The 5,953-nt window shown below is 36.1% G+C and overlaps 1 protein-coding gene across 3 annotated transcripts in view; it reads right to left on the bottom strand.

Moving 5' to 3' along the window:
* Positions 1-801: 801 nt before the first annotated feature.
* The window catches only part of slc38a4 (solute carrier family 38 member 4), a 161,053-nt gene continuing 155,901 nt past the window's right edge, over positions 802-5,953 (bottom strand). For all 3 annotated transcript variants that reach the window (XM_072913143.1, XM_061961287.1, XM_061961286.2), the window contains one exon: positions 802-5,953. This exon is cut by the window's right edge and continues 551 nt beyond it. The gene's annotated coding sequence lies outside the window, so the exon portion shown is untranslated.

The following is a 5,953-nucleotide window of genomic DNA, read 5'->3' on the forward strand; positions in this document are numbered from 1 at the left end:
AGAGTAAAAAATAAGTCATACATTTTTTTTTCATTTTCAATACTTACGTTTCTAGATCAACTTCAGATCTTTATGTCAATTATACGTTTTTAATCATTTTTCATGTTTTTTTTGTCATTTTTGTCAACAAAAGCCTTGATTTATTTGTATGCAAACACAAATTGGAATTTGAATTTTTTCACATGGAATTTTTCATGTGAAGTAATTGGAGCCTTCAATGGATCAATTATTCATAACAACATTGATTCATTATTTTATTTTTAACAAAAAATATAAAACATTCCAGTAAAATTCTTAGGGATCCAAAAGGATCTCTCACTTTTAAAAGAGTAAAAAATAAGTCATACTTCGTTTCCACTTTCAAAGCTTACATCTCTAGATCAACTTTATAATGATAATTATTTATTATTTTTCCACATTTTTTTGTTTGCTTTATGTCCTTTTTTTTGGAAAACAAAAACCTTGATTTATTTTTATGGCAAAAACACAAATTATGTAATTTTCCCTAAAGTATTTCAAAGTGTAATATTTGATGTGAAGTAATTGGAGCCTTGAATATGTCAATAATTCATACCATCGATTATTATTTTTGAGCAATGACAGTTTTAAAGTAAAAAAAAAAATGATCAGAATCAACATCGCAACTCTTCCACATCACATTTCATCTGTTTGCTCTTTTATTCCACTTTATTTTATATTTTAATGTAATTTTAAGAATGTGACGCACTTTGGACACCCCATGTTCTAGTCTAAACACCTTATGTAAGCGTTTTATATACTCACAAGATTAGGACAAAAATGCCTTTTTTAACAGTTTTTTATTCATCATAATGAAACAACGCCACTGATACAAAAACATCCCCTTTGTGGGTACTTCTTTTTTTTTTTTTTAACACAGTTCATTCCAACCCCCGCAGGATACAAAGGCACTGCGTCAGGCAGCATCGGGCTGGCGTCCATCCTCCGTGTAGCCCGTCGCCGTTCTTTTTGAACCAAACACTGAGGAGAACCGCTAAACCGGGAGCAGCAGCTTGGCTCCACCGTGCAAAAACACTGAAGCAGGATGGAAACTTTCACCTGAGACGCTTGGAAGGGCAGGCATGTGGCACGAGGATTCGAACCCGAACAAGTTGGCGGCGGAGGAAGAAACATTCATTGTGAGGATTTGGGCTTGTAGCCTTCATTCAGGGTCCTTCTTCAGTCAGGATGGTTCAAGTAAGGCAGCAGGTGAGATCAGATCATTCTAGCACCTTCTCTCCACCTGGAGCCCAAACCCAATAATGTGTTGTTTTGTTAAAACCCAATAGAAGTCTCCGGGTGCGACAGCAGGCTAAAAATGTCAACATGATTTTCTACAAATGTACAATGAAATTGGAAAGCAAACAAGTGTCATACAGCAAGACACCAAGTTACACCTCATACATCTTGACGTTCATAAACACTGAAGATACTCCCTGGCAGAGTGGAGAAAATACACATTATTTACAGAGCATGTACAAAAAGAACAACAAAAACACGCACATAAACACTATTTCATTTGAAATATCTACTTGCCTCGCCTATTTAGATCCGCAAAGGATCCGTAAAATGTCGTCTACTTTGGCCGGACGTGTTGGCGGCCAAAAGAGAAGGGCCATTCTATCCGAACAATCGCGGCCCATCGATGGAGGAGAAGGCACACATTTGTCCTGGCAAACGTTAAAATAACACCGACGTTCCTTGGTTGCAGTTTGTATGTTTTCGCATTCGTAACGTGAAAACTACAAGAGTTTGACAGAAATGTTTGCAGGGGCGGATGGTTATGAATAATAACACGTTAATAACATAAAAACTACAGTTAAAAATTTGACATGTTATGAATAATAACACGTTAATAACGTGAAAACTAGAGTTAAAAAGTTTACGTCAACTGTTGCTCTCTGGTGGATTACAATTGGCGCACAACGATACTGTTTAATCTGACAATTTATATATTTTTTTTTTCTGTAGTGGTAGCAGCAGCTGCCAGTTGTGGTGGCGTCACAGTGACAGCTGAAGTTGCTTTGTTGATCACGTCGATAAAATTTGGCGCCTGCCTTTAATCACCAATTTGTTCTTAGCTAATAGCATGTGTGATTTCAGCGTATACATTTTTTTGCCGAATTTAATGCTTTTTAATGCAATTAAAGGCCTTAATTTTTGAAAATGACCTTTAACGACTTTTAATACTTTTTGATTTACGGGAACCCTGTAATAGCAGAAAAACTGTAATAGTTAAACTAAAAATGTTTGCAGCACAAACGTTGCAGGGAGAATGGTTATGAATAATAACACGTTAATAACGTGAAAACTATAGTTAAAAAAGTTTATATTAACTGTTACTCTCTGATGGGTTACAATTGGCGCACAACAAGACTGTTTAATCTGACAATTTATATATATTTTTTTTTTCTGTAGTGGTAGCAGCAGCTGCCAGTTGTGGTGGCGTCACGGTGACAACTGAAGTTGCTATGTTGGTCACGTCGATCAAATTTGGCGCTTGCCTTTAATCGCCAATTTGTTATTAGCTAATAGCATGTGTGATTTCAGCGTATACATTTTTTTTCGAATTTAATGCGTTTTAATGCTTTTAAAGGCCTTAATTTTTTTTAAATACATTAAACAACTTTTTATGCTTTTTATTGACCCGCAGAAATCCTGTAATAACATAAAAACTGTAATAGTTAGACTAAAAATGTTTGCAGCACAAAGGGTTGGGACAAGTTGGGGGAGAATTTGGCCAGGTTATGAATAATAACACGTTAATAACATAAAAACTATAGTTACAAAATTTTAATCAACTGTTGCTCTCTGGTGGATTACAATTGGCGCACAACAAGACTGTTTATTCTGACAATTTATATATTTTTTCTGTAGTGGTAGCAGCAGCTGCCAGTTGGGGTGGTATCATGGTGACAGCTGAAGTTGCTTTGTTGGTCACGTCGATAAAAGTTGGCACCTGCCTTTAATCGCCAATTTGTTATTAGCTAATAGCATGTGTAATTTCAGCGTGTATATACATTTTTTTTTAATTTAATGCTTTTTAATGCAATTAAAGGCCTTCATTTTAGAAAAATACATTAAACGACTTTGAATGCTTTTTATTGACATGCGGAAACCGTGTAATAGCATAAAAACGGTAATAGTTAGACAAAAAATGTTTGCAGCACAAATGTTTGGGGAGGTTTTGACATGTTATGAATAAAAACATGTTAATAACATAAAAACTGGAGTTAAAAAGTTTACATCAACTGTTGCTGTCTGTTGGTTTACAATTGGCGCACAACAAGACTGTTTAATCTGACAATTTATATATATACATTTTCTGTAGTTGTAGCAGCAGCTGCCAGTTGTGGTGGCGTCACGGTGACAGCTGAAGTTGCTATGTTGGTCACGTCGATCAAATTTGGCATGTGCCTTAAATTGCCAATTTGTTATTAGCTAATAGCATGTGTGATTTCAGCGAATACATTTTTTTGCCGAATTTAATGCTTTTTAATGCAATTAAAGGCCTTAATTTTTTTTTAAGTACCCTTAACGACTTTCAATGCTTTTTATTGACCTACGGAAACCCTGTAATAGCATAAAAACTGTAATAGTTAAACAAAAAATGTGTTTAAAAAAAAGGGTTGTACTTGTATAGCGCTTTTCTACCTTCAAGGTACTCAAAGCGCTTTGACACTACTTCCACATTTACCCATTCACACACACATTCACACACTGATGGAGGGAGCTGCCATGCAAGGCGCTAACCAGCACCCATCAGGAGCAAGGGTGAAGTGTCTTGCTCAGGACACAACGGACATGACGAGGTTGGTACTAGGTGGGGATTGAACCAGGGACCCTCGGGTCACGCACGGCCATTCTTCCACTGCGCCACGCCGTCCCAATATATATTAATTTATAATTATTTTTTCTGTAGTGGTAGCAGCAGCTGCCAGTTGTGATGGCGTCACTGTGACAGCTGAAGTTGCTTTGTTGGTCACGTCGATAAAACTTCTGCCTGCCTTTAATCGCCAATTGTTATTAGCAAATAGCATGTGTGAATTTAGCGTATACATTTTATTTTCTAATGTCATTTTAAGGCCTTAATTTTAGAAAAAAATACTTTTAATGCTTTTTATTGACCCGTGGAAACCCTGTAATGACATAAAAACTGTAATAGTTGGAGAAAAATGTTTTGCAGCACAAACGTTTGGGACAAGTTAGGGGAGATTTTGACAAGGTTATGAATAATAACACGTTAATAACATAAAAACTGCACATTGTTAATACAGGCTTTCTGCAGGTATCGGCACGTCTAATTCAGTGCTTTTTAATGCCACTTAAAACAAATGTAATGCCCATGCAGATAGGTATTATATTTAGTCAAAAACTTACAATTGTCAGTATAGACACAATTGTAAACATTTGACACTGAGAATCTTGAATAGTTACAAAGTTTACATGAACTGTTACTCTCTGGTGAATTACAATTGCCTCTCAATAATTCATTTGTATTTATTTTTCTGTAGTGGTAGCAGCAGCTGCCAGTTGTGGTGGCGCTCCGGTGACAGCTGAAGTTGCTTTGTTGGTCACGTCGATAAAATCTGCTGCCTGCCTCTAATTACCAATTTGCTATTAGCTAATAGCATGTATGATTTCAGCGTATACATTTTTTTTTTCCGAATTTAAAGCCCTTAAAGGCCTTAATTGTTGCAAAATACCTTTTAATGCTTTTTATTGACCCGCGGAAACTCTGTAATAGTAGAAAAACTGTGCTGCCAACATTTTTTTTGGCTAACTATTACAAAGGTTTGGGACAAGTTGGGGGAGATTTTGACCAGTTCATGAATAATAAAACGTTAATAACATAAAAACTGCACGTTGTTAATACAGGCTTTCTGCAGGTATAGGCACATCTAATTCAGTGCTTTTTAATGCCCATGCAGATAGTTATCATATATGATGTCAAAAACCTACAATTGTCAGTATAGACCCAATTGCAAACATTTGACATTGATAATCTTGAGTACCGTATTTTTCGGACTATAAGTCGCAGTTTTTTTCATAGTTTGGCCGGGGGTGCGACTTATACTCAGGAGCGATTTATGTGTGAAATTATTAACACATTAGCGTAAAATATCAAATAATATTATTTATCTCATTCACGTAAGAGACTAGACGTATAAGATTTCATGGGATTTAGCGATTAGGAATGACAGATTGTTTGGTAAACGTATAGCATGTTCTATATGTTATAGTTATTTGAATGACTCTTACCATAATATGTTACGTTAACATACCAGTTGGTTATTTATGCCTCATATAACGTACACTTATTCAGCCTGTTGTTCACTATTCTTGATTTATTTCAAATGTCTATTCTTGGTGTTGGCTTTTATCAAATACATTTCCCCAAAAAATGCGACTTATACTCCAGTGCGACTTATATATGGTTTTTTTCCTTCTTTATTATGCATTTTCGGCCGGAGCGATTTATACTCCGAAAAATACGGTAGTTAAAAAGCTTAAATTGGCTCTCAAGGCCGATTAATCTGACAATTTACTTGTATTTATTTTTCTGCGGTGGTAGCAGCAGCTGCCAGTTGTGGTGGCGTCACGTTGACGGCTGAAGTTGCTATTTCGGCCACGACAGAGACATTTTAACTGCTGCCTGCCCTTTTATGGCCGACTTGTTATTTGCTAATAGCACGTGTAATTTCAGAGCATACATTTTATTTTAATGCTATTTAAGGCATTAATTTAACGACTTTTAATGGAAACCCTGTAGTAGCATACAACTCTAATAGTTTGCAGCACAAAGGTTTGGAGATGGGTCAATAACAACATTGTGCAGCACAAAGGAAAGGCGGTGTTGTTGTAATATTCGCGATGATAAGGGGCCAAAGGGTGAAAAAGGCACAATATTCCCGTAGTTGGGCCCAACCATCAA

The sequence above is a fragment of the Nerophis lumbriciformis genome, linkage group LG05, assembly GCF_033978685.3.
Source record: "Nerophis lumbriciformis linkage group LG05, RoL_Nlum_v2.1, whole genome shotgun sequence".
In the NCBI taxonomy this organism is placed as follows: Eukaryota; Metazoa; Chordata; class Actinopteri; order Syngnathiformes; family Syngnathidae; genus Nerophis; species Nerophis lumbriciformis.